Below are 26359 nucleotides of genomic sequence, written 5' to 3' on the forward strand. Positions count from 1 at the left end.
GATGCGCTCAAATTGGCCACGCTCAAACCCATACTCAAAAAATCCAACTTGGACCCGGAAGACCTCAACAATTACCGTCCCATATCAAATCTCCCATTTGTATCTAAGATCATGGAGAAAATTGTAAATAAGCAACTTTCAAATTACCTAGAAGACCACAATATACTTCACACGTCACAATATGGTTTCCGAAAAGAACACAATACGGAAACCCTCCTCACCTCCCTCCTGGATCAACTATATTAGGGATGTGAATCGTTTTAGGACGATTAAAATTATCGTCCGATAATTTTAATATCGTCTTAAACCGTTATGGAACACAATACAATACAGATTCTAACGATTTATCGTTATAAATCGTTAGAATCGTGAGCCGGCACACTAAAACCCCCTAAAACCCACCCCCGACCCTTTAAATTAAATCCCCCACCCTCCCGAACCCCCCCCCAATAACTTAAATAACCTGCGGGTCCAGCGGCGGTCCGGAACGGCAGCGGTCCGGAACGGGCTCCTGCTCCTGAATCTTGTCGTCTTCAGCCGGCGCCATTTTCCAAAATGGCGCCGAAAAATGGCGGCGGCCATAGACGAAAAAGATTGGACGGCAGGAGGTCCTTCCGGACCCCCGCTGGACTTTTGGCAAGTCTCGTGGGGGTCAGGAGGCCCCCCACAAGCTGGCCAAAAGTTCCTGGAGGTCCAGCGGGGGTCAGGGAGCGATTTCCCGCCGCGAATCGTTTTCGTACGGAAAATGGCGCCGGCAGGAGATCGACTGCAGGAGGTCGTTCAGCGAGGGTTCCGGCGCCTCGTGGGGGTCAGGAGGCCCCCCACAAGCTGGCCAAAAGTTCCTGGAGGTCCAGCGGGGGTCAGGGAGCGATTTCCCGCCGCGAATCGTTTTCGTACGGAAAATGGCGCCGGCAGGAGATTGACTGCAGGAGGTCGTTCAGCGAGGGTTCCGGCGCCTCGCTGAACGACCTCCTGCAGTCGATCTCCTGCCGGAGCCATTTTCCGTACGAAAACGATTCGCGGCGGGAAATCGCTCCCTGACCCCCGCTGGACCTCCAGGAACTTTTGGCCAGCTTGTGGGGGGCCTCCTGACCCCCACGAGACTTGCCAAAAGTCCAGCGGGGGTCCGGAAGGACCTCCTGCCATCCAATCTTTTTCGTCTATGGCCGCCGCCATTTTTCGGCGCCATTTTGGAAAATGGCGCCGGCTGAAGACGACAAGATTCAGGAGCAGGAGCCCATTCCGGACCGCTGCCGTTCCGGACCGCCGCTGGACCCGCAGGTTATTTAAGTTATTTGGGGGGGGGGTTGGGGAGGGTGGGGGATTTAATTTAAAGGGTCGGGGTGGGTTTTAGGGGGTTTTAATGTGCCAGTTTTTCGATTTTTCGATTTTTAACGATTTTTAACGATTTTTCACGATATTTTACCCCCCCAAACGGCAACAATACGATTCCCTCCCCCTCCCAGCCGAAATCGATCGTTAAGACGATCGAGGACACGATTCACATCCCTAAACTATATATTGGTTTTGATAAAGGACAGTCATTTCTCTTAGCTCTCCTCGACATCTCTGCGGCTTTTGATACGGTAAATCACAACATCCTCCTAAACCGACTCTCAGACATAGGAATTACAGGTGCAGCCCTCAGATGGTTCGAATCTTTCCTCAGTAATAGAGGCTATAAGGTAAAAATTAAAAACATGGAATCACCTCATACTAATGCTCCTTTTGGCGTCCCCCAGGGCTCCTCCCTTTCACCCACCCTGTTTAATATCTACATTCTCCCCCTCTGCCACCTACTTTCAAACCTCAAACTCAAATTTTATATTTACGCAGATGACCTTCAAATTTTAATCCCTATATCCAAATCATTGGACTCAACACTCAGGTTATGGAACTCTCATCTACAAACTATAAACCACTACTTATCCAGCCTCAACCTTGTGCTCAACACTTCTAAAACCGAACTCTTGCTAATTACTCCAGAAGGTAGTCCCATACCTCTCCAATCACAAAATATTCCACATATATCACACGCCAGAGATCTTGGAGTCTTAATCGACAGTCACCTGAACCTAAAGCATTTTATAAAACACACTACTAAGGAGTGCTTTTACAAGTTACAAGTACTCAAAAAACTCAAACCGCTCCTATTCCACTACGATTTCAGATCCGTCCTCCAAGCCATTCTGTTCTCCAAGATCGACTATTGTAACTCCATTCTGCATGGTCTTCCAGCCTCTACCATTAAACCGCTCCAGCTGCTACAAAATGCAGCGGCAAGGATTTTGACAAATACCAATCGGAGAGAGCATATTTCTCCCATCCTAAAAGATCTCCACTGGCTCCCAGTAAATTTCCGGATCCTCCATAAATCTCTCACAGTCATTCATAAAAATATCCACCATCAAACCCCGCTTGACCTGTCTCATCCTCTCAGACTGCACTCGACAGCCAGGCCTTTAAGGGATGCTTACAAGGGATCTTTACACGTTCCTACTATCAAATTAGTGCACCACGCATACCTCAGAGACCGGTCTTTTTCTACTGCAGGCCCTTCCATGTGGAACGCCATGCCTCCGGACCTCAGACTGGAGACTTGTCTAACAACTTTTAAAAAGAAACTAAAGACATGGCTGTTCAGCAAAGCCTTCCCCTCTACAAACTCCATTGCCTGATCTAGAATTGTACACCACACATCTCTGTAAACAAAACTCTCCAAATTTTTCATACATAATATCCATTAAAGAGAGGTTGGCCCCTTGCCCCCTCTTCTGTATATAGTATTTATTCTATTTTATTTCATTTTATTTATATATTTATTGCTCCGTTCACCCCTTCTTTATTTTCCTACTCCAAGTTAAGGCTTCCTTGTTATAATGTAACTGTATGCTCCGTATCTCTTGTTGATTGGTTAATTGTATATTCTGCTTAGTTCATTGTAAACCGAATTGATTTGATTTGTATCAAGAAAGTTGGTATATAAAAGCCTTAATAAAATAAAAATAAAACTCTGTGCCTGCGCTGACTGCTCTTCGTCCTCATCATCATCAGTTTCATCTCTCTCCTGCAGCACTGAAGTGGAGGCTAAGACAGGACTAACTAATCCTCCTAAACCTTCTTCATCTATTACTTCTTCCATTTCTGATGATGAGTATCCCACACAAGATGATTATTCATTGGAATGAGAACAGTGCCTGCACAACATTATCAATGCTAAGTTGAGTATGCTGTTGCACTGCTGCTTTTGGGTGTCGACATTTTGTCTGGCATGACTTGGCCTCCCCTTCACTCACTTCCAAAATTTCAGGGTCAGAAACAAGTGGTGGTGATGCATCATCTTTAAATTTAATTTTTTCCGGATGGAACTGCCTGCCCCTCCAAAGATTTTAGATTGGAACAGGTCCCTTTTTAACTTTAAAGGGAGACTGGTACTGCCTTTTGAAGTGCCTCCTCTGCTAGTCCCAATCACTTGACATCTAGTTTTCCCTGACATTATGGATTTAATGTCACTGCCTACTAGGGATTTCAATTAAAATAATTATTTCCAAAAGAGGCCCACTGGGGATTTGGCTTCAGAAAGCACTACTGTCCCAATATAGGTTAGTCTGGAAAACTGCCCCCAGACCCTCACGAGGCAGTGCCTTCTTGGCCTAAAAGTGCATTGCTGTACCAATATAGGTGAGTCTGGAAAACTGCCCCCAAACCCCCATGAGGCAGTGCCTTCTTGGCTTAAAAGAGCACAATAAAAAAAATGCAGTTAAATAAAAAGCCTGGCTTGCATAGCAGCAAAAATAATGAAATATAATTTTCAATGGCAATTCTATCAAACTAGCTAGAAATTGAGTATATCTCCCACCCACAACACCCAAATCCTGCTTGCAACCTATCCAGGGGCTAAAATAAGCAGAAAAATGCCACTGCTAGCAGGTTCTCTCAGTGGCACAGACAGAGAGACCATCTCAGATCAATAAAAAGAAGTGCAGTCAAAAAAAGCATGGCTAGCTGGTGCAGCAGCACTGCAGCAACATCGAACAAATATCTTTTTCATTGGAAAATTCTATCAAATTAGCTAGCAATTGAATACAGATTTGAGACACTCAGACTAGCTCTGAGTTCCGCCACCTCCCCGGACCACCTCTCCAGATCATCCCTGCCAAGAAAGTGTGTGGCATGTCACATACTTAATGTACAAATAGTGCTGTGTCATCAGGAATAGCATCACAGAGCACTGAGTGAGAGCGGCGATTGGCCACATTAGAAAAATGCTTAGCTCTGATAGGTTGCATTGTGGTCTCCTTGCCAAGCTGTCTGACCCACTCTATGACAGGGCTGTGAGGTCACTTATGAATCACAGGAAATGGCTGGTTTTTAATATCTCCTATTTCAAACGTCCACTAAGAAATTACTGCGAGCCAAAAGAATGAAACTAATATGATATGTTGTATTCATGGGTGATTGCGATACATTTAGTGAACCCACGAATACAACGAGTAGGGACTTATGCATTGCAGATTGCCAATGTGTTGAAAACAAATGCACATCCCTAATTCTTTGGGATGCAATGGTGTGCTTAACAGGATGACAGGGTGGGTAGCAATTGTAAGGGATACATTTGGTAGATGATCCAGAAGAGATTTGACTATAAAGAATGATTCAACCAAATACATTTATGTGTTTTTATTTTTTAATCGGAGCATGAATATTATTCACTACTGCTTTAGCTGGAGTAATTCCAATCCTGCAGTTGAAAAGAGCCTGTATTTCAGCAAAGCTTTTGTTACTATCCCACATAGGAGACTTGTGAATAAAATGAGAAGTTTGGAAGTGGGTGCCAAGGTGGTGAAGTAGATTTCAAACTGGTTGATTGACTGGACATGGCATGTAATGCTATATGAAATCTACTCTGATGAGAGAATGGTGTTAAGTGGAGTGCCCCAGGGATTGGTTTTGGGTCCAGTTCTATCCAATTTCTTTGTGAGTGACATTACAGAAAGGATAGAAGTAAAGTTTGTTTATTTGCAGATGATATTAAGATCTGTAGCACAGTGGGCACACCTAAAGGAGTAGAGAGAATGAAAAGTGATTTAAGAAAGCTTGAAGAGTGGTCAAAGATTTGGCAGCAGGGATTCAATACCATGAAGTGCAAAGTCATGAATCTGGGGTACAGTAATTCAAAAGAGCTGTATGTGATGGGGGGGGGGGGGGTAAAATACTAATATGCACAGACTTGGGATGAAAGCTGTGAAGCAATGCAACAAGGCAATAGCTAAAGCCAGAAGAATGCTGGTCTGCATAGAGAGAGGAATAGCTAGCAAAAAATGTAGGTGATAATGCCTTTGTACGGGTCTTTGGTGAGGTCTTACCTAGAGTACTGTATTCAGTTCTGGAGCTCATATCTCAAAATGGATATAGACAGGATGGAGGTGATTAAGAGAAAGGCAACCAAAATAGTGTGAGGTCTGTACCAGAAGACTTATGAGGACAGACTGAAGAATCTGAATATGTATACCCTAGAAGAAAGGAGATGCAGGGGAGATATGATACAGAACTTTAGATATCTGAAAGGTTTTCATGATGCTTTAGAATGGAAACAGTAAAACCAGGGTTATGAAATGAAACTTCGGGGGAGGGGTATGACTCAGCTGCAATGACAGGAAATATTTCTTCATGGAGAGAGTGGTGCATGCTTGGAATGCCCTTCTGGAGGAAATGGTGATAATTAAAACAATAAATGACATCAAGAGGGGATGGGATAAACACTATGGATAGCTAAAATTTGGAGGTTGGAAATTAAGAAAAGGGTGCATGGAGGTAACTTGAAGGGAGCAGCAGTTACTACCCTTAATCAGAAGGCATATGATTACTACTATTAAGTGATTAGCCTTGATGCTTTTGATGCAACTGCAACATTGTTCTCTGCTTTAATGATTGTGATGGGGGGGGTGGAGGGGAATTGGATTCAGACGACAGACAATGCTGGGCCCCTACTTTTACAGACTGGGGTACTGATATGCAGAAATCAGGGAAAAAACACAGGACTACTTCTACAAGCAAGGGCAAAAGCAAAGCATGTTCAAGCAGCATGTTTGATTTTAAATATTACTCCACTTAACATAAGACTTGGGGGTAACCAGCATGGAGCAGCAGTTACTACCCTAAACAGAGACATAGGAGTAACCAGTCTCTCTCCCATCCCATTCAGTTACCCCAGTCACTTCCCCTCTCACTAATCTCGTCTATATACACCAGACTGCATCTCTTTCACCCCAACCAGTCTCTCTCCTATCTGTCATCCCATATAGTCACCCCATTCACTGCCTTTCACCACTCACCACTCCAGTCTCTCTCCCACATGTTACCCCATACATTCACTAAAGTCACTTCCCCTCTCACCAGTTTACTTCCCCCTCACCCAAACACACAGGCAGACACCAGGGGAATTAAAAGTATGCATATCCTAAAGTACCAGTGCCCCTTTCCTTAAAATACAAAGGGATTGGCAAATTTTAAAATATGTATTTGCATTATATGCTTTTGCTTATTCTCGCTAGAACGTGATAGTTTTATTAAATCACTTGTTTGTTTACATTTGTTACCAGGTACTGGCCATCCCCCCCACAAATACCACTTTGTAACCTTGGCAACACAAACAAGTAACCAAGGAGACAGCCAATAGGAATATAGAACCATACCTCTAGCTAATGAACTACTCCCCAATTGACACTTTTTAACTTATTGGTAACATTAAGCATGCACTAAGTCCTGTTAGTGCACACTATCTCAGAAATTAGGGAACTAGTTAGTGCACACTAATGGGATTTAGTGCACACTAACATTCAGTTAATATGCACTAAGTCCTGTTAGTGTACACTAAGGGAGGCTTTGTGAAAGGGGCGGGACCAAGGCCTCCAGCACAGCAGCCGTGCCGGGGGATTGCGCGCTGGCACTCGGCTAGGTGTGCCACCTATGCTTGCCCAAAGGCAGGCACAACTTATTAAACAAAGGTGAGGGGGCGGGGTTTAGATAGCGTTGGGGTGTGGGGAGGGGAGGGGAAGGGAGGGGAAGGTGGGGGGGGGGAAGAAGGAAAGTTCCCTCCGAGCTTGCTCTGATTTCGGAGCGACCTCAGAGGGAATGGGGAAAGCCATCAGTGCTCCCCTAGGGCTCGGTGCATGCAAGGTGCACAAGTGTGCTCCCCCTTGCGCGCGCCGACCCCGGATTTTATAACATGTGGATTTTATAACATGCGGCTGCGTGTGCATGTTATAAAATCAGGCATACATTTGTGCGCACCGGGTTACGCACACAAATGTACACTCACGCGTACCTCTTAAAATATGGCCCTAAGTCTGCAAATAGGAAAACTATAGTTAGTGCACACTAAGTCCTTTTAGTGCGCGCTAATACAAAATATTAATTTTTTCAACATTTCATCATTTTTTTTTCATTTCATGCACTCCTGAAACAAGATGAACTAGAAAAGGTTGTTGCCATTGTCTATTTTGTTGAAAATGAATGCACATCCCTAGTAACTAGTAGGGTGCTGCAGGAATTGCTCTTCAGTCCAATTCTATTCACAAAATGCCTTAGGTATAAGTTATATTGTCGTTTCTCTTGGGTAGGGAAATAACTACAATACTTGAATTGTAACTCACCTTGAACAGCTTTGCAGAAAGGTTAGTAATCTAAAATTCAAATCCAAATATTTTTATAAGCGATATTGTGGAAGAGCCATTGGGTAAGGATGGCTTTTCTGGATGATATCAAAATCTGCAGCAAGAAAGGGAGTTGGTCCAGAGGGTAGCTACCAAAATGGTCAGTGGTCTTGATTATAACACATATGGGGACAGACTTAAAGATTTAAACAAGAATGCCCTGGATAAAAGGAGGTTAAGTGAAGATATGGTAAATATATTTAAATATCTCCAAGGATTAATGCATAAAATTATATGTATTCATGTATTATGTCTCTGTGTTTCTATGTAATCTGTCTCTCTTTCATTCAATTATTTATTTCCAGGAATGTTAAAATATCTAAAAAAGTTTAAAATGGCCAGCACCCTTGAGTAGATGGGCTGTCAGATATGAATAAGTAGCATGTATGCATTTGGTTGAATTAATACATGTAAGCATGTACATGAGCAAAGTAGATTGAATTTAACAGAGCATCTATATTTGTTCCTTTGCTTGTGTCCTTTGAATATATCTTTTGGGTTGCAATAATGTGTTTCTTTTTCTTTTGCTAAATATTGCCATAATATCAGCTTGCAAGACAATTGCAATTTAGGATTTTGAATAGTCAACATCCACATTTCATAAGATTTATTGACAAATCAAACTTCTTCTGTCTCTGGACTTTCATTCAACAGCGAAATGCTGATAATGTTACACTAAGCTTTTCTAAATCATTGTAGTTGTTCATATCTTTTTCCATTCATGTCTGATTACTTTAGTTCCTATATGTCAAGCTTCCTGATGTTTTATTGAATAATATCCTGCTTACGCAGAGTGCAGCAATTTAGGTGTTGACATTTCCTGAACACTCCAAAGAAATACGTCCTGATTGATTTTCTGTGAATAATTTTATATTGATTGGGAGATTTATATTCTATGCAAGATCCATAAAAAATGTGAACAAATAAGGCCTTTGTACAATGTTTGTCGTCTTCTCCCATTTTTATATTTATCTGATCAGTAGAGTTAAAATCTTTTATTGTTAGTGTGGCACCTAATGAGCTTACTGGCACAGAGAATGGTCATGGAAACTACCAGCAGCAGAAATGCCTTTCTACCGATCAAATATATAGGGAGGTCAATATTGAAAGCCCTCAGCTCAACTGCCGACCCTGTTTGCGGCTAAAAATATGTGTATAGGGCCTTTATGCATGCACTTATAATCACAGTAACAAGATGTGTTCCAGAGATTGGGGTTGGCGTTGCAATGGCTTGGGAATTACATGCTTACTTTTGAATTTTCAAAAGTACGTGATGATTTTTTTCTCTGGAAAACTACCTAAACATGTTAGTAGGTGTGTGGGTAGTTTTCCTGAAATATTTTTCAAGATGAGAACATGTGCATATTTTCATTTTGAAAATTGGTGTAAAGTCTGTATGAAAGAATTACGATACATGCACATTTTCCACCAATGTGGATAGCCTAAAAATGACCCCCTTATTGTTTGGTAACAGGAAATGTCACTAGAACTCAAATAAATTATGTAGAAAAAAAGTTAGTCAGACTCAGGTTACTGTTTCATATAGTCAGTGATGCTACACACTCCAGCTCTTAAATAAATCTTTCTGTCTGCAGTACTCTTTTAAGTTATCCTGTCTTCCTTTCCTGACTGTTTTCTGACTTTTTCTTTGGCTCAGAAAGCTTGAAAAACATACAACCTTTCTCTATACTTTCCTGCATAGAAGTTAAATCATGACTTCCAAAGCTTCTTTCACTTTCAGGTTGAAAAAAAATAAAGTCACTGTTAATTCATGCATATGCCAGCTAGGATAGAGTGGTTAAAATAATGCTTGCATTTGACTGGTCTTGTTCTTTTCTTCTCCATTCCTATGCTGGCTCCAGAAAGTCAGGGTTCAGTAAAATCACTGGTTTCAGAGCTTTGCCTAGAGTAGCAAAAAAAAAACCCTGCAGTTTAGCTTGTCCCATAGAATTCATTCAATGAGATCTGATAATGAATGCAAACAATTTTTATTATTTTAGGGGTTCTGTCTATTTGTTTTTTTTATTTCAACAAATCAAAATGAAAATGCCCTCATTCAATTTGGATTCCTTACTTGTTTCAAATGAATTCATATCACTAATTAAATGTACAGCAGAAATATAGGAAAACATAATGAGAGAAATATTATAACTGTGTGGGTAGAGGTAAGATCTGCATGCAACTTTTACTTGCAGATTGTACCCTGCTTTTTTTTCATTATAGACTTATTGGCATATTAAAATGAATAACATATTCAGCATTGAGGGCATCAAAGATATTTCCAATAAGAAATACAGAATGTAAAGTATCAGTAATATAGATGCATAGAATGATACTCTCTTAAAGGCCACATTACATTGGAGCCAAAAAGAAAATTCTCTGAGGAACTAAAAAAAAATAAAAATTACATTGAATTCCAACTTGCCAGACTTTAAAAACAAACACTGTTAATTACCCCCATCATAAGCCTAACTCTAAGACTGCTCCAGAAGAACTGGATCAGTGAAAATGAATTTATTCCCTGGGAGGTTAAATGAGCATTTACAGGGAAATTTTAGAAAGAAAGGAGCCCCAAGGATATAACTTTAGGTTTTAATAACAGAAAGGATCTCCTGCATATCTCTGTCACCCTAGAGATATCTGGAATGACCTGAACCTTTTCCCCAGAAAAATATATTGCTTTTATTTTTAAAATTCTGTTGCAATACTAGCTCTCAATGCAATGCACATGCAAAACAAATGTGATCACCAAAGTGGCTCTGTTTGTTATAATCTCTCTAGAACCCTGCAAAAAAGTAGTAATGTTGGAACCACCAAATAAAGGTAACATATCCATATTTCCTTCCTATGTAATTCCCTCTTTTTCTCAGGTACATAAAAACACTTTAGAAGAGTAATTTTTTGTATTTGCAGAAATATGCAAAATCCCACTATTATATTTCTTAAACAATTCTAATGCTGAAATTAGTCTTGTTTTAGGAAAATTTTGAATATGAGGATTATTGGCTCTTAAATTATTTTCAATCATTTCCAATCTTGAATGTATAGCATGCAATCCTTCCTATTAGCAACCATAGAAGATTGAATATTTCTAATTATGTAGAAACACCAGAGAATTACTTTTGAAGATCACTAACTCTTTTGTCAAATTCAGCCACCTTGCTGCAAGAGACCGCCCTTTATCAACTTGCTCTGGACTGGGGTTGTTGCAATTCCATCAGGCATGACTTGGCAGCCTGTGGTGTGGGGACCTGAAGCTGACGCAGACTTTACATTCAGCCATCCTGCGGTAAGCGTCTAAACCTTATCAACTTGCTCTAGAACTGGCATACCACAGTTCCATCAGGCACTGGCTGGGCAGCCTGAGGTATGGGGACATTTAAATTCAGCCACCCTGCAGTGTACTACCACTGGCACGCCAAAGTTGTGTGCCTAAGGGGAGCGCCCCTGGGCAGCAATTTTCTCTTTGTGTTTTGAGAAAGGGTAAAAAGTGGAATGGCCACGTTTATGCTTCAATACCGGTAAGAGGGCATTTGGATAACCATGTGATTCACCCTACCCTGATTTTTATTTAATTTATTTTTTTTATTGTGCATTTAGCTCAAACTTTTTTATTGGTAGGTCAAGGAGAGTTGCGTTCGATAGCAGTAAGTGTTTTTAAAAATGCTTGAATAAGTGCTTTATACTGCTTTTGCAGAGCAGAATTTGTGCAGGGTTACATGTGTGTACTTCTGAAAATAAAAAAGTATTGAGTAAAAATTCAAATTGCTTTAGTGTAGAAAAATGCCTTGTATGTGTGCATATGTTTATGAATCACTTGCATGTGTTCAAGTGATTTAAAAAAACAAGCAGAGTATGTGCAAACTCACGTGTTCATGCAGGAACATACATGTATACAAAGTGGGCATGGTTTGGGTGTTCATGTATACTTTGTTATTCTATATAGAACGTACGTGTGTATGACATCAAGAATGTGCATATACTTTTAAACCTGCTATTTAACCCACCGAAATCAAACTTGCATTGTCTTTTTTGGATCTGGTGTTTGGCAAGCTAGCTTCTGGTTGTGAGTTGAGATGGAAGCTTATTAGGAAATAGAGGGAGAGTGGGAGGGGCTAACTGGGAAATTATTGTTCAGCCCATTAAGTTTATTTGGTGTATAATATGACTTTTCTGTGGGGGTGGGGATGGAGTTTTCCTTCTGTCTGATCCTTTTGCTTCCATTCCTTGGGGAACCTTTCAGTGAATGCCACTGCAATTCTGAAAGTGTGTGTTTGTCTGGTAAGTGGAACTGACTCTGGCTATGTGTATATGTATGTATGTGGAAATATTAAAGGGCATGACTGGGGCTGATTGGGGGGGAGGGGGTATGAATGTCATTGGGACTGAATGGGGCTGTCTGGGGGGATAGGAGAGGGTCAGGGGGTAACTTGGAAAGTGGGAAAACAGCGGTTAAGTGACAGACAATATGAATATTATAAACATCAATACTCAGGATGCAATGTTTGAGTATGGAGAGAGAACAGAGGAAGAGAAGGACAAGGAGAAGGAACCACTTATAAAAAGTATACAGAGCCAGGTTATAGTTTTTGAATCTGGGAGGAGAAAGTCTTGTGGAAACTCAGTTTCAGTAAGGAAACCATACTATACCTATGCCAGCAGTTAGAGCAGGACCTGGGTTCTACCATTCAGAGAAGCCACATCTCCCAGTACACCTCAAGGTCACTATGGCCTTGGGGTTTTTTTTTGCCATCAGCACCTTTCAGACACTTCTAGGTATCATAATTGGAATAAGTCAATCAGCTATCTCCTTACTCTCTTCCAACCTCCAAGTTCCTGTAACCCTCGTTCTTTGTAACTTATTACTTACCACTTCCCTTAACTCTATCAGTAGCTCTCTAGCTATGATTATTGTTAAGTTAAACTCCCATGTTTGATGTGAACAGATGTGATATGACATGTGTCATGAATGTCGGTATAGAAAATAAATAAATAAATAAATAAACAAATAAATAAATAAATATGTATACAGTAGGTCAGTTTCTGGCTGCATTTCTCAGAAAAACACATCGGCATATCTATTTCTCTCAGAGCAGATAGCAACAACGAGAAATAATGACTAATTTCTACCATATTGTACATTTTCTCTCTGTTTTATGGGATATTGATTGCATTTATGTGCCTATAAGGCCACCTGCAGGCAACAAGACTGTCTTTCACAAATGCAAGGATTTCTACTCTCTCAAAATGCAAATGGTCGGCAAAGCCAAGGGATCATCATGGATGCAGTGCTCAGGTTTCTAGAGTCCTGACTCTGCTCAGATTCTCTCCAAGTCAGCAATTCATAATAGGGATGTGAATCGTTTTTTGACGATTTAAAATATCGTCCGATATATTTTAAATCGTCAAAAATCGTTAGAGGCGCGATACAAAAGGAATTCCCCCGATTTATCGTAAAAAATCGTAAATCGGGGGAGGGGGGAGGGGAAGGGGGAGGGCGGGAAAACCGGCACACTAAAACAACCCTAAAACCCACCCCGACCCTTTAAAATAAATCCCCCACCCTCCCGAACCCCCCCCAAAATGTTTTAAATTACCTGGGGTCCAGTGGGGGGGTCCCGGTGTGATCTGCCACTCTCGGGCCACGGCTGCGTTAATAGAAATGGCGCCGGCGCTACCTTTGCCCGACAGGGCAAAGGTAGCGCCGGCGCCATTTTGGTTCCTGTCCCCCGACGTCACGAGTGCAGGAGATCGCTCCTGGACCCCCAGGGACTTTTGGCCAGCTTGGGGGGGCCTCCTGACCCCCACAAGACTTGCCAAAAGTCCAGCGGGGGTCCGGGAGCGACCTTCTGCACTCGGGACATATTGCCGTATTGCAAAATGGCGCCGGCCGTATGGCCGTATTGCCGTATTGCCGTATTGCAAAATGGCGCCGGCCATATGGCCGGCGCCATTTTGCAATACGGCAATACGTCCCAAGTGCAGAAGGTCGCTCCCGGACCCCCGCTGGACTTTTGGCAAGTCTTGTGGGGGTCAGGAGGCCCCCCCAAGCTGGCCAAAAGTCCCTGGGGGTCCAGCAGGGGTCCAGGAGTGATCTCCTGCGCTCGTGACGTCGGGGGACAGGAACCAAAATGGCACCGGCGCTACCTTTGCCCTAGGGCAAAGGTTGCGCCGGCGCCATTTCTATTAACGCAGCCGTGGCCCAAGAGTGGAAGATCACACCGGGACCCCCCCCCCCCACTGGACCCCAGGTAATTTAAAACATTTTGGGGTGGTTCGGGAGGGTGGGGGATTTATTTTAAAAGGTCGGGGTGGGTTTTAGGGTTGTTTTAGTGTGCCGGTTTTCCCGCCCTCCCCCGATTTACGATTTAAACGATTTAAAAAAAAAACAAAACCGCAACGATCAGATTTCCTCCCCCCCCCAGCCAAAATCGATCGTTAAGATGATCGATCACACGATTCACATCTCTAATTCATAACCACTTCAAGGAAGGTCATTTCACTAGGAGTTGGCTTCTTGGTATATGTGCTGTACTTATTACAATGACACAAATAATTTCTGCTTTTTCTCTCCCCATGCCTCTAGGTGGTCTTACCACTTTTCCCCAAAAGGCTTGTACCAGCCTCTACCATTGAATAGTTTTACTGCCAATCAACATGGGATATCTCACTCTCCTCTGCATTCTCTCCAATAGGTACAAAAGATACTGAAAAATTGGCTCATGATCTTCCTGGCACTCCCACAGACTGCAGCAGATGACTGCTATAACAAGATCTTCAGATAGCCAGGGGTAATCTTTGAGAGAACTTTTGGTCTACTCCAAAGACATTTCCACTGCCTGGACAGGTCAAGTGGATGCATTTTTTACAACCAAAGAAAGGTGACATCTTTTTAATCTGCTGCATATTTCATAGGGATGTGAAATCATTTAGGATGAATTAGGCAATTTCAACAAAATTGCCTAATTCGTCCTGGTTCAGGAACCTGAAAACCGAACCAAATTTTCCCGAAATTTCAGGAAAATTGGGTTTTCAAAGGCCCGAACCATGGGAAATATGACATTTCCCACAGCGGGCCGAAAACAAAGCCCAAACCAAAAGGAATTTGCATATCTCTATTTCATAACCTTTATTTATTTATTTATTCATTCATTCATTTATTTGTTGATTTATTTACTTTAAATATTTATAACTTGCCTATGCACAATGCTGGGCAGGTAACAGTGAAAGCATTCATAATTTCAGTAACAAAAAACAGTAAAACATTTAAACATATAATCTCATTCACATAATAAGACAATAGAATAATGATAAAACTGATAAAAAAAATATAAACAAGCAAGCCATAAAAGTTTTAAATAATTAAATAAAAACAATGCACTTTTGCAGAGAGCTCCTAATTTCCTTGAATACTCTTGTCTCTTATACCTTTCCCCTGTAACTTATCCTATTCTCGAACCCACCAGCGAACATCTTGAATCACCTGTAGAGCCTGGACCCTCCTTGTGGTAATAACCATACATCATCCCCTCTAAATTTAGAAAGCTCCCTGTCATACAGGCCAACTATCATCTCTGTTAAAATCATCTGCAGGGAACATTCATATTCAGAAAGGGGTTTTCCTATCCAAAGGCTTGTTGAAACAGATAAGCTTTTAACACTTTCTAGAATCTGACTATTAAAGGCTCAATTTTAATTTCATTTGGCAACTCATTCCATAGACAAGGCCCTTCCACATAGAATATATGGTACCTGGACTCTTCTAGTTTGACTTATTTAGCAGATTGGACCATTGAAAGATTTTGAGATGAAAATCTTGAATTTTTGATTGGTTGATAAATGTTCAATGCTGCATTAAAACAAATGGAGGCAAAGCCATGAATGGCTTTGAATACTAATAAAATAATTTTAAATCTAATATGGAACTTAATTAAAACACACAATCAGATATAGCCATGCAAGGCCTTTAAGAAAGAGCCCGGCCTTTTACATTTTCAGAAAAGTTGGAAAATTATCTATAACTTTGATCTCAATTGGTAATAAATTCCAAAGGGTTGGATTTGCACAAAAGGAAGCCTTTTGCTTAGTTTCATCAACCTAACGGCTAGTATCTCCAGTATGCATTGTTGTGAGGAACGCAAAGAATGGCATGGATAGTATGGAGATATAAATGTATAAAAATATATTGAGGAACAGATTTATGCAGAATTCTGAAAATCAAACAAAGCAGTTTAAAATCAATCTGCAGTTACAGGGATCCTATTAAGGCTTTTGTACATTGGCTGAATGTCGTCCCAATGTTTTGTTCCTATAATTAAATGTGTTGCTGTGCAGGACTGGTGCAAGCATGTTTGCCACCCTCGGTGAACCTTCAGATATACACCCCCTTTCCTCAACTTACCTATTGGTGGCAGCTCCAGCACAGTACAGTATTAGCTTTGACACAGCACCCCTCTGGGCCTCATAATGGCAGATTTGTACTGCCCCCCCAACTTTTGGCATTCTAGGTGACCTTCTAGTTTGCTAATGGAAGCATAAGTCCTCCTGCTGTGTTTTGTACAAGCTGAAGACTCAGAGAGTTAGACCAATTTGATACTTTGATGTGTTACTCGTTTACATTTATTGTTGTTTAATATTTTTGTTTTACTCATTTATAATCTGCCTGATTGCTCTAATGCCTCATTGGATGAAACCATGAAGGCTATTATTGAATATACTGTTCAATTTGATAATTTGTTAGTATTAGGAGATTTCAATGTTCGTTTTGAAAATCCTATTACATCAACGGACAGGATTTTCTGTTGAATTCTTATTGATCTTGATCTCCAACAATCATTTATGGAGCCCACATCCAGGGCACATCACACATTAGATCTTGTGCTTACATCTAAACAGCTGAAGGTTGTAAAGGATTCCTTACATTGTAATTCTTTTCTTTGGTCTGATCATGTTCTGGTTATATTTTCACTTGACATTATTTTTGAAAGCTCGATAGTTGTTACTTATTTATATACAAGGAACTTGAACAATTTATAGGTTTGGAAAGGCTGCAGGATGATCTTAATCAATTTCCTCAAGATTTCCCAGAACTCTCTTTAGAACACCAATTTGAAATTTGGGACAAAACCTTCAAAGCTGTCTTGGAGAAAGTGGCACCTATTTTGCAATATCTAGGAGTAAGACCCCTTAGTTTCATAATGACTTAAGGGTCTTTAAAACAGACAAAACACTATGAGAGATTATGGCATGGGAATCAAACCTTAGAATTTATTTCTAAACAGATAAATCAGGCCAAAAATTATCCCAGGCATTTCTTTCAGATAATTAATAATTTTGCAGAAAGAAGACAAGAATCTCCTATGGATAACTGTGGGCTGTAAGCTGATGTCTTTGCCTAGCAGGATCTAGGTTTGGTTTCTTTTTCACATAGAGATTTGGCACTGGGGAATGAGGATTTAAATGCAAATGAGCAAGATAGGTTGCTGATACAAGTGAGTAGTCAGGAGGGATAACTTTGACACATACATGCACATGCTCATAAACATGTATATATGGGTGCACACAATTTTACTATAGTATTTTATAACATGTACATTTTACATAGGTGCATATTATCAAAATATGCATATGTTTGCTAAACATCATGAGTGCATGATGCATTGAAACCATGTATTTCAATGCATGGAATGAGCATACTTTACCTATTTTAAACATGTACATGCATTGGGACAGATTTTAGAAGCTACGCGCGGGCGTAGATTTGTGTGTGCAACCCAGCACACACAAATCTTCGCCCAATTTTATAACACTTGTGCATCTTGCGCGCCGAGCCCTAGGGGAGCCCTGATGGCTTTCCCTGTTCCCTCCGAGGCTGCTCCAAAATCGGAGCGGCCTCAGAGGGAACTTTCCTTCTGCACCCCACCTTCCCCTCCCTTCCCCTATCTAACCCGCTCCCCACCCCTATCAAAATCCCCCCCTGACCTTTGTGGAATAAGTTGGCCTGCCTCTCGGCAGGTGTAGGTTGCGTGCACCAGCCAAGTGTGGTGCGCGATCCCCCGGCATGGCTGCTGTGCTGGAGGCCTCGATCCCGCCCCGGGACATGTGCTCGTCCCAGGGCTTGCGCGCATAGCCAGGCCTATGCAAAATAGGCTTGGCGCGCGCAGGAACAGGTTTTCGGGGTAACCCTTAAAAATCAACTCCTAAGCACATAGTGGCTACTTAAACATGGATATGCTAATTTTTGCATGCTTAATGCTTTTTAAAGTCACTTTTAAGTACCTTTAATGTAACTTCTGCTGTGGGAATTGTGAACATTTCAGACACTATAAGACCACCAACTTTTCTCTGAGACCCTTTTCTATTGAACGGGCCGATTCAGTAAAGTCCGCGGGAGAGCAGGTGACTTCCCGCTCGCCTGTGCGCGCGATTCAGTATTTAAATTGGGTCCGGCGGTAGAAACGGGAAAAGGAGGTGCTAAGTACACTAGCGCATCCCTAGCGCCTCCTTTTGGCCCAGAGCGGCGGCTGTCAGCAGGTTTGACAGTCGACACTCAATTTTGCCGGCATTGGTTCGAGCCCGCTGACAGCCACGGGCTCGGAGACCGGACGCCGGCAAAATTGAGCGTCCGGTTTTTGACCCGACAGCCGCCGGCCGACTTTAAAATTTTTTTTATTTTTTTTTTACTTTTTTTACCCTTCGGGACCTCCGACTTAATATCGCCATGATATTAAGTCGGAGGGTGCACTTTCCCGGTGCCAAAGAAATTAGCGCTAATTTCTGAAAGTAAAATGTGCGGCTTCGCTGCACATTTTACTTACTGAATTGCACGCGAATACCTAATAGGGACATCAACATGCATTTGCATGTTGAGGGCACTATTAGGTTTGGCGGGTTGGACGCGCATTTTCGGCCCCTTACTGAATAAGGGGTAAGGGAAAACGCACGTCCAATGGCAGGTTAACAGTGCGCTCTGTAGGATGTTTCTGGTGTAATTTCTGTAGGACCACTTATGTTGCTCTCACAAGATAAGCAGCCCGAAAAACCTTCTTCTTACCAAATATCTAGTAAGAAAAGGGGTCGGAACCCACTTGATTTAGTCTCCCTTGAGTAATGAGAGAAGGTAGAGTTAAAATAATAAATCAATTGGAATGAGTATTCATTTTTAAGATTTCTGATTTGAAATTGTATTATAACTAATTGATTAGCTGGCAAGTATATATTGAGATAAATATTCAGCTGCTGAGCAGCTATTTAAGTTAGCCAGATAGACATTTTCTGCTAACTTAAATGGGATATTCAGTGTTGTCGGCCATGCTGCTGAATATACCTACATAGCTCTGCTGGCCCATTAAAAACAGCTTTTGTTACCTGCTCTGTCTTCCAAAAGCTAGTGTAAGGGGGAATATATTAGCAGTGGGATATTGGCTGCTTCGGGCTACTCAACTACAACATCAACAAGAACAACTAGAATAACATGCAAGGCAGGTTCAACCACCTCCTATGGAAGTACCTGCACAGGAACCAGAACCACAAGCCCCGCCAGTGAAGTGCCCTGGTCAACAGAAGGCCTTGCCACACAGGAGGGCATGCAGGTGATACAGGAAGTGAATCTTTAATCCACAAACAACATTTATAGGCTTGCCAGAAGAACATGTGTTTATGAGTTATCGCCTCAGCTCTCAAGCTATCATCGACTATATAAAGAACTCAGAGGGGATCTATATCAAGTAACGGAAAGGTCCCATGCTATACCAGGCCTCACCAAACTATTGTACGACCTATATTTCATGGCATCTGGCTCCTTCCAAACAACAGTCAGGGTGGTTGGGAGAATGCCCCAATTGTCATTTTCCCACTTTCTGGGCCAGGTCATAACAACTGTACGTGGCCACATTAATCGTTACATAAGATTCCCTCAAGAAAGGCAGGACTTGCTGGACTTGAAGAGAGGGTTTTATGCCATTGACAGCTTTCTTAATGTTCTTGGAGATATTGACTGCACTCACATAGCCATCATCCCACTCTGTGGTAGGGAGGAAATCTATCGCAACAGAGAGATTTTCCACTCCATCAATGTGGAAGTGGTCTGTGACACTCAAATATGCAACCTCAATGTGGTCGCCAGGTAGCTGGGAGTCTTGCACAATTCCTTTTTACATAGGCAATCAGGTTTGTTTGAAAATTTTGAAGATGGCCTATACAGTGAGGGTTGGCTCATAGGTAAGAGCGATGCTCCTTTCTATAATCCCTGACTGGCTATGTGTTTACAGCAAACACCACTGATATGAGGGTCTGTTGGGGATGTAACTGCATCAGTTACATGACGTGGCTTGTGCAGTTAGGTCTACAAGCCATAGTGCCAGGACCCAGCTTTCTCTCTTCATGCTGTAGAGGCCTGATTATGTTGCATGCCCAAACAATGCACTTGCCACAAAGCTCTGTGTGTGACCGAGCAGTAAGACTTTCAACTTATTAACTATAAATGCCATCCCTTTTGGAGCTGTTGAAATGTCACTTGACAACCAAAACCTTTTAGTGCCCACAGTGCAGGGTCTCCTGGGTCAGGTTAGTGCTCTGTCTGCCAGGTTGTCAATCACAGTTTGTCTTGACCATCAGAGCTACATAAGCTAAATAGAAACTGGAGGCTGTGCATTCTGGCTCCATCATAGTCACTGTGTCATGATTGATGTCTTTCTGTAATGAAGTGTGGTAGATATAATATATAGCTTCCGTCTTAGACGAGTGCTTGAACTGGGTAGTGATAGCTTGGTTGTAAGAGATATATACATATTGTGCAGGAACCCCACATGCAGTTTTCCATTCAGGAAGATCTGACATAACCTAAACAAGTGCCATAGCATTCATATATTGACAATGTAATAGTGGGCTTGGACTTTGGGTTTGGAAATAGCCTTTTAAGGTTCAAGGCAAGCTAGAGCTTAGCTTCTTATGCATAATAGCAAGCTGTGGATTGGCAGCCATATCAGAAAGTTACAATGGTGGGAGTGATGCAGCATAATTTCTTTGTCACAGGAGATACAGGATACATTTGCAGGACCTGGCTTCTCACGCTCATCGCCATTCCCAAGATGCCTATGGAGACGAGGTACAGCAAGGCCTTGTGTTCTACCCGCTGTGTCCTAGAATGCACCTTTGGAGTTTTTAAATGCAGATTTCATTGTTTGGAGAAGACGGGATAAGCTTTAATATACACCCCACCCTTAGTTGCTGAGATAGTGCTGCTCTGCCTTGTAGTTCATAATCTGGATCTAAGGTACAGTAACTCAGTAGACATCATTCCAGATCTACCCAAGGATCCCCTGTATCCCCCTGTAGAAGCTAGGGAGATCACACAGACTGGCAGTCAACTTCAGCAAATTATCATAACAATGCTACTTTGCCTGTTAATCCTTATCTCCTCTTTCCCCTTCCATAGAAGAAAGCCCAGCAGAGTGTTATTAGCTAGTCTCATCTCTATCCTTTATTTATTTATTTGTGCGTTTCATATATCGCTGTTCCATGTATAGATCACAACGGTTTACAAAGTAACATTCCTAGTTATAACTCAACACACAAACAATGATTTGTTACAGAAGTGGTATTCATAGATAGGCATTAATATTTATCAAGTGAAACTTTCTAGTACAAATTAAGAATAGATCTAGTACTTAAGGCAAAGACTATTGAAAAATAATACAGTACCTCTGTCTGGGTCAGTGTTTAACAGAAACCACTTAGGCCTAGTTAGGCAACATCGTGAGAATGGAGCAATAGGTGCAATAGACAGTGATACAAAAAGTAGACACTAAGGGGTAGATTTTCAGAGCCCTGCTCGCCTAAATCCGCCCAAAACCGGGCGGATTTAGGCGAGCAGGGCCCTGCGCGCCGGCAAGCCTATTTTACATAGGCCTCCCGGCGCGCGCAGAGCCCCGGGACTCGCGTAAGTCCCGGGGTTCTCGGAGGGGGGCGTGTCGGGGGCGTGTCGGAGGGGCGGGCCCGGTCGTCGCGGCGTTCCGGGGGCGTGTCGGCAGCGTTTTGGGGGCGGGTACGGGGCGTGGCTACGGCCCGGGGGCGTGGCCGCGCCCTCCGTACCCGCCCCCAGGTCGCGGCCCGGCGCGCAGCAGGCCCGCTGGCGCGCGGGGATTTACGTCTCCCTCCGGGAGGCGTAAATCCCCCGACAAAGGTAAGGGGGGGATGTAGACAGGGCCGGGCGGGTGGGTTAGGTAGGGGAAGGGAGGGGAAGGTGAGGGGAGGGCAAAGGAAAGTTCCCTCCAAGGCCGCTCCGATTTCGGAGCGGCCTTGGAGGGAACGGGGGGAGGTAGCGCGGCTCGGCGCGCGCAGGCTATACAAAATTGATAGCCTTGCGCGCGCCGATCCAGGATTTTAGTGGATACGCGCGGCTCCGCGCGTATCTACTAAAATCCAGCGTACTTTTGTTTGCGCCTGGAGCGCAAACAAAAGTAGGCTGTTCGCGCTCGTCTGAAAATCTACCCCTAAATAAACATAACACCAAAGAGATGTGGCTTGCTTAATGTATTCATAGTGATAGTCCAAAAGAGTCATGTCTCACCATAACCTTTGTGTAGGACTGCCAGCACAATGTACATAGCTTTCCATAGCTTGCATCTTTTTGCTTGCTTCGGCTACGCCTTGGAACCTGTCCTAGTCCTCACATGTGGATGAGATCGTGACCTAGGTATGATGGAACTCCAGCAGGGCCTAGGACATGGAGCCAAGTGCTCCAGAAGTCATAGAAATTACAAGTGGATGAGCTGCTTAAAGGAACAGATTGAAGCTACAAGTTGACACTTACAATCATCAATCACAGACTGGGCATGTTTCAGACAGATTCTCTAGCTGACATCCATGTGCATCAAATGATATCTACATGGACATCGAATGCACAGTGTCACATGGGCCTGCAAATATACAGGTGTTAGCACTGCCTCAGAGGTTTCTGAGGCAGTGCTTACATCGGAGTACTCACCTAGCAGACCTACACTTACAGCCTTTTGGAAAGCACATGTCAAATATTGTGGCAATCACAAACTTCTCACAGGTCATTGCAAGTAGCAGGGACCATGCATAGCTGGGCCCTGCTGCACCTAGATAAGCAAAGTGTCACCTCTCATGTAGAGATGGAAAGGGCCTTGGCCCTTAGGCTGTCATATTGGTACTGTTAGCTGCTCAGGGATGCTAGACAAGGATGTTGGTCTGACTATCTGAAGTCTAGATTGGGAATAGGATGGTATCATGCCTTCACATTTAGTTGAAAGTCACCTCTGAAATGGATAGGTCAGCATTGTTTAGTGATGAATATCATAGTACCCACATGTCACATAATAAAAGGTTCACCTCACTGAATGTAAGGCAAAGCTAGGTTAGAAGATATTAACCTAGCCTGACATGTCACAGGTAGCCATTGGGAAATATTGAGATCTCAGCGTGCAGCAAGGGCCTTTGCATATCCAGCTCAGGGCTAGTTATGTTTTTCAGCTTTATGTAGGTACATAGAAAATCTGCAGAGTGGTATGTTAGTTCTGTTTGCTAGTAACTGTTACAGTCCTTATCCTATCCATGGCCACCCATACCACATAGGCTGATGACTCCAGGGAAGACAAGCTTGCAGAATGGTCATTTTCCAAGCAGACTTGCAACCTTTCAGGTCTTATCAGGTTTGAGGCCCTTAACTGTCTGCATGGCTGCTATTACTTGTGGACAACATAGCATTGTAGCTGTCCTATGGGATGGGTGTTCTGTGGTACTTGAGCTTTTTGGACTTTCTGGATACTGAGAACAAGGCAGGTGTGCTGATAGACTCTCACTTATCAGCTCTGTGCATAGCTAGAGAAGTTGCTGTCAGCCCTTGATCTCATGAGCCAACAGCAAGCCTCTTTCAGAAGCCTCGCACTGTGCAAAATGTATAGGCCAACTGATCCCAAAGGTATCATGTGTTAGGCATGATGTTTTCTACACTTTCAGTGTTGTTATGTAGAAAGACAAGCATTCTGGGGTACTTGAGGCCTGGAGGGGCCCATACCTGTAATAAGGAAAATTCAGTGAGCTTATATGGTTCTGACAGATGGCTTTCAGGCTCCCAGATATAGACTATCTTCTGTGAGATGTTATGACTCTGACTATCTCAGTAGCAGTTAGGGACAAGCTTGGCACAGTCAACATTCATGGTTTATGATGAACAGGCCAGGAACAGCATTTTTGGACCTCAATAGGTAGCCAAAGTTTTGAAGGTAGTCTGTAATCAACAATATCCTAACTGATGTGTATGTCTGTGCGTGTCTGTGTGAGTGACATGCTGTATTAGCCTCTGCCTATATCTATGTCTGGAGATGATATGCAGCTCTTAGTTATCCTCCTTATTCTCCTTATCACTCCTTATCCTCCTTATCACACCAATGCCTACAATAGAGCATGCATGGTGTGTGCATCCAGTTAGCACACACTGGCTTTGGACACAAGCAATCCTGTGCTTCCACATTTTTATGATGGATGCTAAAGCTATGCTAATGTGTTCGGGGGGAGAAAATGGCCTCACGCATTGAAACCAAACATTCCACCTTGGCCTGACAGTATTGATTCATGCAGTCAAGAAAGAAGAATGTAAATTGGCATCATCAGAGCTCAGATATGCTGTGCCACTTTGCTGGATGAGTAGATATCTAACTGTAGTTTATACCTCCCCCTCCCCGCCACCTCAGGCTCTCTCACCAAGTACCAGGAGTGGGCCTATTGGTATTAGTATTGGGGAGTGTTTCTGGTTGGTAGAGCTACAGTTGCCAGGTGGCAGTGGTGTTTGGGGGGGGGGGGGTTGATGGTTTCAACTTCTTTTGGGGATCCAGGGATGATGGGCAGGGATAGGGCAAATGTTGGTGTCATGCCAGGTCCTTTCATGTTCATCAGATTTATAGGCTGGGGAAGGGACGTAACTAGTGGGTTGATTATACCTGAGGGCAGGGGGTAGCATAAGGCCTGCCAGGACCCCTATTTGATATTATGTTTTTCTAGACAGAGTCAAGGACCTACTTACCCACTTATCTATTGAAGATTTATTGATCACTAGACAGTGACAGTGTCATACAAAGCCACATCATTAGATGCTTATTTTGCCATAACTTTAGACTGACAGTTAAGGCCTGCAGAGATTCTGCCTTATGTAACTGCATATGTTTTGGGTGCATAGTTAAGGTGGCACTTCAATCCTGCTGATTGTAAGGTACAAGTTCTGCTGCTAAGTGGAGCCACATCACTTGTCCACTACATATCATCATGATTTTTTCCTCTGTCTTCCTGCAGCCTGCTTGAAGCCTGTGTTATCCCAGAAAGTGACCTCCATGAAAAGTTCAGAAGCTGCTGTGTGACAAATCTGGATAAATCATGGAGATGTGGAGGATAGAGATTCCCCACTGTCCAAGAGCAGACTGTGATGAGGTCTGCTATTGCTTGGGACCAGGCAGACCAACAGACTGGCTTCTAACCTTGCACTGCCTTGGGCTATTGATCTGTACATATGTATTAGCTAAAAATGTTAACTCCAGGTACTGGGTGGAAGAGTCTCAGGTGGCGGGGGAGGGGAGGTGTACACTACAGGCAGATACCTACTGAAGATAAGAACATAAGAAAATGCCATACTGGGTCAGACCAAGGGTCCATCAAGCCCAGCATCCTGTTTCCAACAGTGGCCAATCCAGGCCATAAGAACCTGGCAAGTACCCAAAAACTAAGTCTATTCCATATAACCATTGCTAATGGCAGTGGCTATTCTCTAACGGGCGGATTTTCAAAGCCCTGCTCGCGTAAATCCGCCCGGATTTACGTGAGCAGGGCCTTGCTCGCCGGCGCGCCTATTTTCCATAGGCCGCCGGCGCGCGCAGAACCCCGGGACTCGCGTAAGTCCCGGGGTTTCTGAAAAGGGGCGTGTCGGGGCGTGGCCAAGTGACGCCGTGTTTCGGGGGCGTGGCATGGCGTTTGGGGGCGGCCCGGGGTGTGGCGCCGGCCCGGGGCGTGGCGCCGGCCCGGGGGCATTCTGGGGGCGTGGCCGTGCCCTCCAGAACCGCCCCCGGGTCGGGTCTCGGCGCGCGTGGATTTACGTCTCCCTCCGGGAGGCGTAAATCCATGGATAAAGGTAGGGGGGGGGGGGGGGGTTAGGTAGAGGAAGGGAGGGGAAGGTGAGGGGAGGGCGAAAGAGAGTTCCCTCCGAGGCCGCTCCGAAATCGGAGCGGCCTCGGAGGGAACGGAGGCAGGCTGCGCGGCTCGGCGCACGTCGGCTGCCCAAAATCGGCAGCCTTGCGCGCGCCGATCCAGGATTTTAGAAGATACGCGCGGCTACGCGCGTATCTTATAAAAATCCAGCGTACTTTTGTTTGTGCCTGCTGCGCAAACAAAAGTACGCGATCGCGCAGTTTTTAAAAATCTACCCCTAAGTGAACTTAATAGCAGGTAATGGACTTCTCCTCCAAGAACTTATCCAATCCTTTTATAAACACAGCTATATTAACTGCACTAACCACATCCTCTGGCAACAAATTCCAGAGTTTAATTGTGCGTTGAGTAAAAAAGAACTTTCTCTGATTAGTTTTAAATGTGCCCCATGCTAACTTCGTGGAGTGCCCCCTAGTCTTTCTACTATC

This window comes from Rhinatrema bivittatum, chromosome 1 (assembly GCF_901001135.1).
Source record: "Rhinatrema bivittatum chromosome 1, aRhiBiv1.1, whole genome shotgun sequence".
In the NCBI taxonomy this organism is placed as follows: domain Eukaryota; kingdom Metazoa; phylum Chordata; class Amphibia; order Gymnophiona; family Rhinatrematidae; genus Rhinatrema; species Rhinatrema bivittatum.